This window comes from Lycium ferocissimum, chromosome 6, assembly GCF_029784015.1.
Source record: "Lycium ferocissimum isolate CSIRO_LF1 chromosome 6, AGI_CSIRO_Lferr_CH_V1, whole genome shotgun sequence".
In the NCBI taxonomy this organism is placed as follows: Eukaryota; Viridiplantae; Streptophyta; class Magnoliopsida; order Solanales; family Solanaceae; genus Lycium; species Lycium ferocissimum.
In genome coordinates, this window is record NC_081347.1 from 73,842,894 (window position 1) to 73,856,689 (window position 13,796).

Consider the following 13,796-nt stretch of genomic DNA (forward strand, 5'->3'; position numbering starts at 1 on the left):
ATACGAGCGTCCCCTAATTAGGATTAGTTAGGATGATAAGAGCAATAGGTAAACACATATCACACGCTGAGTGTTTAAACTAAATCAATGTACTGCCTCTCTTCTCCCTCTTATTACGTTCTTTAAGAATTAATAAATGAAGTAAAATCAGTAATTAATGTGAAGGGTAAAATAAGAAGAAGAAAATTTCTTTGTCTTGATATGTTAACATGGACAATTACTTTTATCCCCAGTTTCCTTCTTTGTCAATACTTTACTTATCTTACTCTTCTTTGTATTCTCTGATTATTGTTTCTTTACATTTATAAAAATGGATAATTTCATATTTTCATTTCGGAATTAAAATTTGGTGATTTACGATATATATCTTTCTAATTTTGATTTCTCTGTAACAATTCATTTTATCTATAATTGTTAATATAAAAAATTATAATGTAACTAATTTTTTTGATTAATTTAATAAAAATATTTTATTAGTTTTGCTTTTAAAAAATTCAATATATACAACACAATGGTTCTTATGTTTGGATCTCGAAAGCTAATTAATTGAGATAGATATTAACTTGTTTGTATACATATATAACATATTAAACAATTTAAAAGAAAAAAATCTAATCAAAATATTAATTTTCCCTCACCTTCATAATAATTTTATTTTTCACATCAACGAACAACTTTCATTGTCATGACAATGAGAAATTTTTAAAAATTATTTACAAATAAACCTTAAAGACTAGTTAATTAAAGCGAATAAATATGTTCGCTACAGATCACACGGGCATATATGACTAGTCATCTTAATAACCTGTTAGCAGGTAAAGCAGTTAATTAATAAGGGACCACATACAATAGTATAAAAATGAAAAAAGAATTCAACTACTTTGGGATCACACGCAATAATTTAATGCTTTTGTTTGTATTGTCCAAGGACCACAAACTGAAAACATGGAATTGTTTATAAACTGAACAATATAAAATTCTGGACAAAGTATAAAAAAATATGGAATTGTTTATCCCAAAACACACACACTCAGAAGCGTATGTAGGCTTAAACGTGGGGGTTCAATTGAACCCCTAATTCTCGACGCGAAGTATAAATTTATATGTAAAAATTATTAAAATTATAATAAATAGTAGGTATCAACCCGTAACTTTTAAAATACAATGGGTTCAACTAAGAATCTTAAAAGGTTGAACCCCTAAAATTTAAATCCTGAATCCGCCTCTGCATACAGTTAACATGGAATTGGGTTCATTTTTTAACATAAAACAGCCCAAACCCTTACGAATATGACAAAAAAGATAAAAACCACCTTTCAATATCAGCACACAAGCTGGAACCAACCCTAAAACAACTAAAACAAAACCCCCTAAAGCAAACCTTATATTTAACCGTACCCACTTTTCAATATAACCACCAACCCCACATTAATATCAGGTCCACAAGCCTACAAAAGCTGAAACCAACACTAAAATCACTAAAACATAACTCCAAAAGCAAAGCTGACGATTTAACCATATCCACCCATTTCGGGACCACGTTAAAAATTGTATGCAAACACATTAAAAACGAAAAAAACAACTAAGAAAACAGAGAATCTAAGGAAAAAGTTGTAATGGGAACCCATAATTCAATGAAAATGTAACAAATAAAAGAACTTAAAAACAGAAAGGGACAATATTTTAATGATGAAAAACGTACCTTCAAGCCTTCAATTCACAGAAATCATGACAAATGAAGTTAGGTTTACTGTAGAGAGAGGTGGGTGGCGATTTACTGTAGAGAGAGGTGTCGGCCTTTTTTTTTAGAGAGAGAGATAGTTGGGTTTGATTTAGGGCTACGTGGGTTTGAAAACATATTTATGGGTTTGGTGATTTAATTTGGCTGGGTCGGATTCGATTTTATTTTATCCGGATGAAATATAAGGGGGAAATGGGTTGGCCATTGTGAGTTTGACACGTGGCACGCCGTTATACATAAGATATTTGCCCCAAAAGATAACGTTAAAAGCAATGAATTCAAAAGATAACGAAGCAAGATACATGAACCATTTTTCAAAGTTCAGGGGTAATTTTGGCCCTTTTCTGTTATTTTAATGACATATCGTACAGACCACAATGATGATGCTAAGAGCCGCCACGATCGATGACGATGAACTTATGAAGTATACTATGGGACTATGGGGTGCGTACTGGTAAGTATATACAGTATATACTTGTAAAGGAAATGGTGAAAATTTAGCAGCAGTTTATTTTATTTTAGATTTTTGCTATAAACAATATACAGGCAGCAAATCCATCCGTCAGGCCAAGCAAGAAGAACTGAGTTAGCTAAAAAAGATACTACTACTAATTTCGTAATCAATATAAACTTCGATTGTGATCTTCGAATTTTTGGTTTCGAATTTTCAGTTGCAAGCCTATAAATTAAGCCTTTTTTTTTTCTCATAAAAATGAACATCCAAAAAAACGTATTCATGTAAAATTATCTTAATAATCCCTTATTCGCACTAAACTCTTAACCGCAATTTTTTTATTTTTATAAAAACAATATACTACTGAGTAAGTTATATTAAACGGAAAACCCAATTAATGACACCATAGCTTCCACAATATGAATAAATTTACATAAGGAGATACTTGAGTCATGAGGTTCTTAATATATCTTCCAATATATTATTCTGCAAAATGTTAGATCATGTGTTTCTCAACCATTATCTAATTAATATAAACAACGTCATCTTATGTAAACAACAACGTTGTAATAACAAGACGTTGATGCGTTACCTAGTGATAACGTAGATCTGCATCGGGAAACATGACTTACACCTGAGTTAGTTGATGATGATCATCATCTTGATTTATTATTCAATTAAATTAAAATAACTTGTTGTGAACACTAAACTAACTCAAGGGAAGTGGAGTTAATACGTAAACGTTCCCGACAGGCTGTAAACCGTTGACAATTATTATCCAAAATAAAGTAACAGTAAAGTCGTCTTCTTCTCTCTCTCTCTCTTTTTTTCTTTTTTTTTTGTGCGACTAAGTCTTTTCAAATTACATTTTCCACGTCCGCTTTGTGTTTGCCGTTATCCAAACGGTTTTTCGTCGGGAATATGTTTTGGAATTCCAGCCTTTTTTCTGTAAAAAATATGTGTAGTACCTGGGGCTGAGCAAGAAATCTGGATATGCGTTCAACGGAACTTAGTAATATTTATTCATACAATTTGTTTGTGCTAGAAATTCATTAAATATGTAGAAATATTAAATTTAATCACGAATTGTTACAATGTAAAGTCATTGTTCTAAAATTCAAAACCCATAAATTAGAAATAATTGCCCCATATGTACATATCATGAAATTAAACTAACATCCGCATAGTTGAGAGCACTGTTTGTGTTCAATTATAGCCTATCATTTTCCTGTCCCTATGTACTACAAAATACTGAAAGCTCGTGGGGTTGTCGGGGGTGGGGATATATATATATATATATATATATATATATATATATATATATATGGCAAGGAGTCTATATGTTGCAAGCTATATATAGAGGAATCCTACAGACACCAAATATATCTGCATGCCGAAAATACTTAGCTTATCATTGATCTTATATTCTAGTTGTAACATGACAACATCGATGACAAAGTCCTTAAATTCCTTTGCTTTTCTCATACTACTGCTCACTTTCTTCTGGCTATTTCCCATTCTCATATCAAAATATCTCCAAAATAGAAAGTTCAATAATTCATCATCATCATTCCCACAACTTCCTCCTGGTCCAAAACCATGGCCAATTCTTGGATGCCTCCCACAAATGATTCTAACAAACATGTCGAGGTCTCGATGGATACACAAAGTTATGGACGATATGAACACTGATATTGCATGTATCCGTCTAGGAAATAATGTCCATATTATTCCTGTTACTTCCCCTGAACTTGCTTGTGAATTCTTGATTAAACAAGACTCAATTTTCTCATCAAGACCACAATGCATGGCGGCTAGTCGTCTTATAACTAGTGGCTACTTGACAACAATTTTAACAAATGGTGATCAATGGAAGAAAATGAAAAGGGTTATCACTAATCACATCCTTTCGGCCACCGCTCATCAGCGGCTTCATGATAAAAGGTATCAGGTTAAAAAATATGGATAAAATTGTAAAAAAGTACTCGTGTCAAAGTTCGCTTTGGATTTTACCTTCTTTTTTTTTTTTTGAGAAAAGACATCATTTGACCCCTGAACTTGCGACGAAACTTAGTTTAAGAACTAAACTTAAGTTGTATTTATTTACCCCCCTAACAACTTTCAAGTTAATTAAATACCCCCTTAGCGGGTGACGCGTAAGCAAGAAAGTGTACCAATCTCTGCTAAAAGCGCGTGGGAGGAAAAAATAACACTAAAAAAGTCACCAACTCCTGGCCCCAACTGTAGATATGTCATCTTCTAATTGGATGATATATTAAGATTTTCTTAATATTTTATTTTCCATTTTAAATTAACTTTTTCCTTTTCTTTCTTATTCTTTTCCCTTTCTCCTTCTTCCAACCCCCCCCCCCCTCGCAAACCCGCCCTCCGTCTCCTTCTTTCTTCTTCTTTTTTCCCAGATGTCTTTTCCCCAAATTGCAATATTTCTTCTTATTCTTTTTCCATTTTCCTTGGTCGTTTTTTCTCCCTCTTTCATGTTTGTCTTCTTCCCAAATGTCTTTTCTCCATTAAACACATAGCCTCTTTTAGGTATTAAATGAGCAAAAGAGAAAAAATGCAAATGAGATTAAAGGTTGAGAAAAAAAAATTCAATTGGCAGGAAAGATTAAAGTTCGCCGGCACCATTTTTTCCGATGGGGTGATTTTTTATTATCTTAATCTCAATGGGTGTCCGCTGGATTATTTTATCACTGCTTCCTCTTGTTTTTCTGTAATTAAGAATGTTATTGATAGTTTTGGAGTTCCATGGTTGTTGATTTTTCCTGATTTTTGGAGTTCCATGGTTGTTGATGGAAAAAGAAAGGTAGCCATTGTTGTTGATGGAGCGTTGATGATAATGGAGGTAAATGACAATGAATTTGAGTTTTCTTTTTCGTTGCGGGCAGGGTGGGAGTGGAGGGCGGAAGAAGGTGGGTTTGGTTGTTTGGTTGGGGGTGGGGGTTGGCGTGGTGGTGGCGGCGGTGGTGGTGTGGTGGAGGCGGCGGTGGTGGTGGCGTGGTGGTCACGGTGGGGTCCATTTTTAATAAAATAATAAAATAGGGAAAGAATGAAGAAGAAAGAGAAAAACTAAATAAATAAAAATAATTAAAAAATATTTAATGACGTGGACCAATCACAAAGGCGAGTGGTGAACAAAACACTAGATCTCAATCGTCCAGGGGCTAAGTATTTAATTAACTTGAAAGTTGTTAAGGGGAGTAAATAAATACAACTTAAGTTCTTCAAAACCCAAGTTTTCGTCTGAGAGTTCGGGGGGTCAAATGATGTCTTTTCTCTTTTTTTTTTCCCCTTTCTAAAAAAGACAAATAGTTTATCATAGTTAATTTTTACTTTGTAAAAAAAATTAAAATATAAATTTTCCATATTTGGCTAACATTTTTCTTGGAAGAAAAGGTTTTGCGCTTTTATTGATTGAAGATCATTTTTACACAATAACATCCATAATATAATCATTAAAAAGTCTCGTTTGAAGGAATAGATTATTCACTCGATAGTTTTTACGTTTTTTTTTTTTTTTTTTGGTAATATTAGTTGTCTCATATAAAAGTATGAGTTTAAGTTTTATACACTATCAACGTAAATAATTATTTACACTATCAAGGTCATCCAAAAGATATCTACAAGGTGAACCTTCTTAAAATGTGAGATTTGAAATTTTTAAAATAACAAGAAGTAAAGACTAAAGATGACCTGAATCCTGATGGTTAAAAATTATTGACACTGACAGTGCATATTACTTAAACTCTTAAAGTATTATGCCTCTTTTACTATACTTCTTTTTGTTGTCTGATTTATCATCATTCAAGGTTTGTTTTCTTAGCTTCTGTATGACGTCTCGTTATTTTGATCCCAACAGAATGGAGGAATCTGACTATCTTATTAGACATGTATATGATCAATGTGCTTGGCCAAGGCTTGTAAATGTAAGAAGTGTTGCGAGACACTTTTGTGGAAATGTAATGAGGAAAAATATTGTTCAACAAGAGGTTTTTGGGAAATGGAAATGAAGAAGAGCAAGTGAATGCATGTTTTACGGTTCTTGATCATATATTTGGGTTTTCAGTCTACATTACTTGCCATCATGGATAAGTAAATTGGATTTAGATGGCGTGAAAAGATATTAAGAGAAGCATTGAGGTGTGTGAAAAAGTATCAAGATTCAGAAATTGATGCAAGGATTAATATGTGGAAGGATGATATTAAGACCAAAGAAGAAGATGTTCTTGATGTTCTTATTCAACTTAAGGATAGTGAAGGGAACCCTCTATTGACTGTTGAAGAGATCAAAGCAGAAGTTATTGTAAGCATCTCAAACCTTAAACTACACTACTCTAGTGATTAATATGCCTATAGCTGATTACTACTATACATAATAAATGTCATTCTAAATATATTTAAACGTAAACCTATACCAACTATAATCTTCATGAGCCAACAACTATAATATCTTTAGTTGAATCATATATATGTTATCTTGTTATAAAGAGGCCGCGTTTAGAAACTTTTAGATGAAATTGAGACGTTTACAAAGATGGAAACAATATCTCAACTCGCTTATTGAATGTTCTGATTATTTTTTCTAACTTGTAGTATGTCAATTTTAAAAATAATTATTATGCCTCAACTTTGAGTACTCAGGCATATAAATCTTCAATATCTGATTGGGTCCATAATATTTCAGTATATATGTACCCAAGAATTATCTAACATCAAGAGTTCTCTTGTATACTCTCTTACTTATGTAAATTTCTAAAATATACTAATTGTCTTCTTATTGGTATCACCTATACAGATTTTCAACTTCTATTTTTTTAAAAATCTCTTGCTAGATCCGTCTAAATTCCAGGATATTCTAAATCTTTTGTGATATGTAATCCATTACAAATGTTATTCTAGTTATATGATCATGTTGACTAAAGATTAATAAGAAAAATAACACATAAGATTAGTAAGGTAATAGATTTTTGTAGTCAATTTCTTTTGCTACATTATAACTAGTCATAAAAGATCATCATATCATGTAGCATGTTAATAGTAATTTAACGTAATAGAAATAACTCTCATACTAAAAGAAAAAGATATCATAATTAGCCACATGATATATCATGTCTTCTTTTTTCATGCATTTTAATCGATTAGCTAATCATCTAAAATTTTATTGCACAATTACTAAAATTGTGTGTGCATGCACATATATAGGAGGTAATGCTAGCAGTAATGGATAATCCATCAAATGCAGTTGAGTGGGCACTAGCGGAAATGCTGAATCAACCAAAAACTCTTGAAAAAGCTAAACAAGAACTCGACACCATTGTTGGAAGGGACAAATTGGTCCAAGAATCTCATTTCCCAAAGTTGAACTATGTCAAGGCATGTCTAAAGGAGGCATTTCGGCTCCATCCAGTTGCACTCTTCAACATTCCTCATGTCGCTATTTCAGACACTATTGTTGACAACTACTTTATTCCTAAAGGTAGTCATGTGTTAATAAGTCGTTTAGGCCTTGGTCGAAATCCTAGAATTTGGCCTGAAGATCCTCTTATGTTTAAACCCGAACGACACCTCATTCTCAAGAACAATACCTACAATGAAGTGATTTTTCAAGATCCAACTTTAAGAATGTTCACGTTTAGTGTGGGAAGAAGAGGATGCCCAGGAGTTTTACTAGGTTCTGATATCACAACCATGATGTTTGCTAGGTTGCTTCAAGGATTCAATTGGAGTTTGCCGCCCAATCATGTGCAACGAATTGACCCGATTGAGTCCCCCAATAACATGTATCTTGCTCAACCTCTTATGGCTCTGGCTGAACCAAGATTGACTGAAAATATGTACCCATTGGTATGAGGTGTTGTTTTAAACCAGTCGAGTTTTATCCAAATAAGTTGGTCAAGAACAAAAATTATGTAATGATGTTATACTTTCTACTACCTATTGATTTTCCAATTATATATTTGGATTTTGATTAATTAACGGATAATGTTTTCTAGAGAGTCTTGGTCATTGTTTAGTTTTTTAAACAATTAACTTGACATGTGTATTCGCGTATCTCAAACCGGATGAACCGCTCCAATTCAATTCAAGGACAAATCTATATATAATATAAAGCTAGGCATAGACAAGGTGATGTGGCACCTCTCTATGATCAGCATTGACATTTATCATTTTTCTCCTTTGTTTTGCCATTTTCTCCATAAATTTATTTAACACAATGAAATGATAATAAAGATAAAAAACTGATCCGTTTGCTGACTATGCCTAATAAAAGCCCAAATAACCAATAAAGGCTGCTAACTTAAATAGGGAATCCGTTTCTTTAAAACAGAGCCCACGTACTCATCACGTAGTATAGCTCCCATTTGGTACTCGATTTAGTGTGTCTGTTATAAAACCCAATTAAGTTACACTTAATACCCATTCAATTATCATCACTCAAATATACGTTAGTTTTCATTTCATGTTATGTTATAATTCTATTGGATACTATAAATACTAAGCAAATATTATCCGATGCATGCATAACACTCTTCATTTTCATTCCATTATTTTGTTCTCAATTCTTCGTTATTATTGTTTCGTTCCTTTTCATTTGAAACTCTTTCCACAAAGAAGTTTCTTCTTTTTTCTCATTATTGGTGTTTTTGCCAAAATTATTGATTTCATATATAATTCTGATGCATATTTTTTGTCTGTTAGAAAGTGGCGGAGAATGACATATGACTTTATTTGTAAGCAGAGGCGGATCTAGGATTTAAATTCTAGGGGTTTAACATTTTAAATTTTTAGCCCTAAATCATTATATTTCTAAAGTTATGGGTTCATATCTACTATTTATTGTAATTTTAGTAAATTTTTACACATAAATTTATGCTCCGCATCAAAAGTTTGGGGTTCAATTGAACCCCAAGTTATAGTGCTCCACCCGCCTCTGTTTGTGAGAAGTATTCGTCAAATTCAAGCTTGAAGAATACGCTATCATTATAGATATATCATTATCGAATTCAAATGTAATAATTTTATCTTTACTCTCGTAAATATCTTATTTTAAATTTTAGAAATAACTGTACTAATTACATATTGGAGTTTGGTTGTTTTTTCATTATTTATAAATCTATATATAATATAAAGCTAGGCAATAAAAGAGTGATGCGGCACCTCTCTTTGGCCAAGAATCATATTTATCTTTTTTCTTCTTATTTTGACTTTTCTCTATTTTTTTATTATTCTCTCCTAATTTTTAATGTATCTTATTGTTACAACATTAAATAGCTCAATAATTAATACTCCACTCTCCCAATACCTTTTAGTAACAGAAGAACTTAAAAGCCTCGATTTACTAATTCAACTTTTTGTATTCCCGCGTTACTATTTCATTAACTACCAAGATTAATTTAAAATCTAGATAACATGACACAAAAGGTGGACATTTGAAGTTGAATATTAAAAAACCCAAAAAACTCTACAATTCACGGGTTCACAATTCTATTGCTCTACGATTCACGGGGTTACAATTCCCTATATCAAAACCCAAATATAAACAAACTTTCATATAAATCAATTTGGAGGTTGCTCTTTGGATTGTGACAAATACTATCGCTGCAAGTTTGCGGAAGTCCGAGGGTGATGGTCATCACTTACGTGGTATTCTGCTTTAAATAAAATATTTGAAACCTATCAAGTTATTTTCTTGCTATTTTGTTGGTGTAATTCTTGACATGTTGAGAGTATTTTATTTTACCCTTCAGTATATTTGTTTGGGTATGTTTGGTTCACTAAGTAACATGGGGACGTACTACTAGATATTACTGTGGTACACATTGCCAAATACGCGTAGTCATGAGATAAATACTGAGTCGCATTCTTGATGATCCAAGTGGTTTGAAGCTTGTATGACAAAGACTTGAGAATTTATTCCTCTAAATCAAGTTAATTTCATAAGTTCTTACTCGAAGAAAATGTACTAATCACTACTAAAAAAGGGGCATTTTCGACCACAATTTTGGTCGGAAAAAAATCGACCACAGGTGGTCGAAATTTGCAGAATTTAATTTTTGTTAAACTTTTTATAGGATTTCGACCACACTGGGTCGATTTTTTAACTGGAAAAGTGAATTTCGACCACATGTGGTCGAAATTAATTTTTGTACAAATAATAAATGAGAAAAAAATATTTTATACATAATTAAATTATATAAATATAAAACAATTAATTTAAAAAAAAAAAAAAAAAAACTAATTTCGACTGCAAGTGGTCGAAATAATTAAGTCAAATTTGGTCAAATATGACTTAATTATTTTCGACCACATGTGGTCGAAAATTCAAACAGATTTAGACCCCATCGGGTCACTTTCTTTTTATTTTTCTCCTTCTCTTTCTCTCTCCTTAATTCCTCCTCCCTCTCCTCTCTACGCAGCCCACCACCCCACCTCCTTAGACGCTCAACGCCGCACGCCACCGCCGTTTCCGACCAGCAGTCGAAAATCCCAACCAGACGCCACCGCCGTTTTCGACAAGCTCAGGTATTTTTTTTTCTTTTTCAATCTTATGAACACAAGCCCCAAATTGAACTAGTTCTCAAGCATGTATTTCAATACCATGTTGTTAGTTGCATTACCTTCTATATTTAGTAGATTCCCTTCTCGATCTCAGTTAAATGTTTCAGTCTTTATTCCATTGTAGAATCAATCCAATTGTTTGTTGATTTTGTGGAATCGAATTTTTATTTATTCATCAAGTAGAGTATTTGAGGTTGATGTGTTGAAATTTTGATTTTCTCCTTTGGTTAATTGTTTAAGTGGGGTTTATGTTTTGTGGATTTTTCTATGATTCTCATATTTGATTTTCATTTATCACTTCCCAAAGTTTGAGATATGTGGTCAATGACTTTAGGGTTTTAATTAACAGATGCGTCTGATCAGAGTTTGGAATTAATTCATGTTTTCTTTTCGATGCCATTTTGATGGATTTTCTCTTTCGATTAGTCCATCAAGGTGTTGAAGTTTGCTTCTTTTCTTACTGTAGGTTTATTCAGATCCTACTGTCGTGTGAATATTCTTGGAGGGAGTTATCAGAGAATCATGGCTTAGGGGTAATTAATTAATGCTTCTTCACGCTTTTGCTTCTTTACCAAAACTCTCTTTCTATGTTTATCTTTATTATCTGTTTCTTTCTTGTGTTTTTTATTCCTGCAGTTGGTGTATTCCTTGATTTAGATTGTGAGTAATTTGACTGTAGTAGCTCGACACCATTTGAATAAGGTAAGCTAAGCCTACTTCTCAGATAAAATTGTCATTTAGACATTTTATTTCCAGTGTTCTGGAAATAAGAGTGCTAATGTTGTCTCTACATTAGAATATGTAGTGTCATAAAAGAATAAAACAAGTGAAGGACTGCTTGTATATAGATTCGCCAAACTGGTAGAACTAAAGATAGCAGCCTATATATGAATTCTCTTAATCTATTCCTAGTACTTGAGGGAAGGAGTTTCCATTTCATGGCTGTCTAAAATTCAAGCAATTTAATATTGGCCATTAGCTTCTTATCATCGAGTACTCTGTAAATTTGTTGACCATACATGCACTAAGACCAATCCCTTAGATATTCTGTGTCAGGGATGATTCTTAGAGTGCTTAGTTACAGTTATTTTTTAATGAATTTAAAAAGATCGATTAATGAATAGACATGCTATGAATAGTTGGAAATGGAGAGGGAATACGAATAGATGCTGTGCTCTCTGACTAAGAAGATAGTCAATAAACTCTTTATAAATATTCTTTGATAATATTTTTGCATCTAGATTCTTGCCCTTAAGCCCTTCAACTATAGCCCTGCTTGAAGGAACTTGTTCATTGTTACACTGTGATACAAGGATCTCTTTTCATTACTTTTTTAAGAACTGAAATGAACCAAGGACCAAAATAAACAACTATAAGGACCAAAATATTTATACCGGCAAACGAAGGGCTTTTATATTTCCTAGCATTTATACGTGTTGATCTCATTTCCTTCATGTTTGTATTAGCGGAATGTAATTAGCAAACCACATGGTAATACTTCGATAATGAATTACTTATCCTCTTCATGTACACTAATTTTTTAAGGTGTTCCTTTTTTCTCTTTTGGGTTTCTTGTGGACGGGTTTGTTTTCCTTTCTCTGAAGTTTGTTATGGAGACATTCTAGGTGTTTCAATAGATCAATGCTTGAAGAATCCTCATAGAGATGACAATTGGTCCAGACTTCTAATTTTGTAATAGTTGTATTTTTGCAAATTGGATCATGTTGATTAAATGCCAATGAGATCGCATAAAGTTAGCTTTGTTGTGTTCTTAATAATAAGAGGTTGTATTGGTAGTCTTTAGTGAGAATTTTTGTTTATTTTCCTCTCATCTTCAAGTTATCCTTTTCTCAATTAACAGTAAATCCTTCTTCTTTGGATAATTTACAATAAGTATCTGGAAAAGAAGTTCCATATTCATCTTGTAGTCACTTATCACATCCTTTCTTTTTTCCTGTTAATAGATTATTTTCATTCTTGATCAATGATAAAACTCTGCTATATTATTTTCATTCTTGATCAAAATTAAATTGGTCTGGATGTCACCTTTATACCCGTTGGCCCTTGAAGGCATAGATGCTGCTGATGATGGCGCAGTTGATCCTAAGGAGTATGAAGCTATGAAGCATCAAGTTGCTCAGCTAACAAGAACACTTAATTCCTCGGAGGCTAGGATGTTGGGTATGCAAGCCCAAATTAATAGATTATGATGGATATGTTTAAATGGATATGTATATTATCTTTAAGGGTTTGAATGTAGTTTTAGTTCGAATTAGAAGTACTTTTAAGTTTATAATGTTTAAGTGTTTGAATGATGTTTATGATGTTTAAGTGTTTGAATGTAGTTTATGATGTTTAAGTGTTTGCATGTAGTTTTAATTTTAAGTACTTTGAGGTTGAATTTGATTGTTTATAAGTGTTTGAATGGACAATGTTTAAGTGTTCAAGTGTTTGAACATTGTTTATGGTTGTTGTGTTGCATTGTTGATGAATTGGATGGCTGTTTTGGTTGATGAATTTGGTTATTTGGAAATTGGCAGGTAGGCTGCCAAAAGCAGGCAAATGCTGGAAAAAATATTCCAGATTCATAATTTCGATCACATGAGGTCGAAATTGTACCCAAAAAAATTCAATTTCGACCACATGTGGTCGAAATTGAATTTTTATTTTCTTTTTATATTTAAATATAAATAATGTTTTTGACCACACGTAGTCGAAAAAGTTAAATATAATTTAATATAAAAATAATTTTTTCGACCACATGTGGTCGAAAACAAATTTTCCCTTAATTTCGGTAGAATGTGATTTCGACCACGTGTGGTCGAAAAAAATTTCGACTAAGCTGTTATCGACCTACGCGTGTGGTCGAAAAATTGGTCGAAATAAAGGCTTTTTCGACCTTGTGTGGTCGAAATTTTTTGTCGAAAATCCCTGTTTTTTTAGTAGTGAATTTCAATGTTTAAACAGTTTTCTTTTTTCTATAGCCTCCTAACATACAAAAAATCAACAAATTATGTTGACTAG

At 32.4% G+C, this 13,796-nt stretch overlaps 1 pseudogene; it reads left to right on the top strand.

Annotated features, from left to right (window-relative positions):
- Positions 1-3,544: 3,544 nt before the first annotated feature.
- Positions 3,545-8,185, top strand: LOC132060412 (isoleucine N-monooxygenase 1-like; annotated as a pseudogene).
- The last annotated feature ends 5,611 nt before the right edge of the window (positions 8,186-13,796 follow it).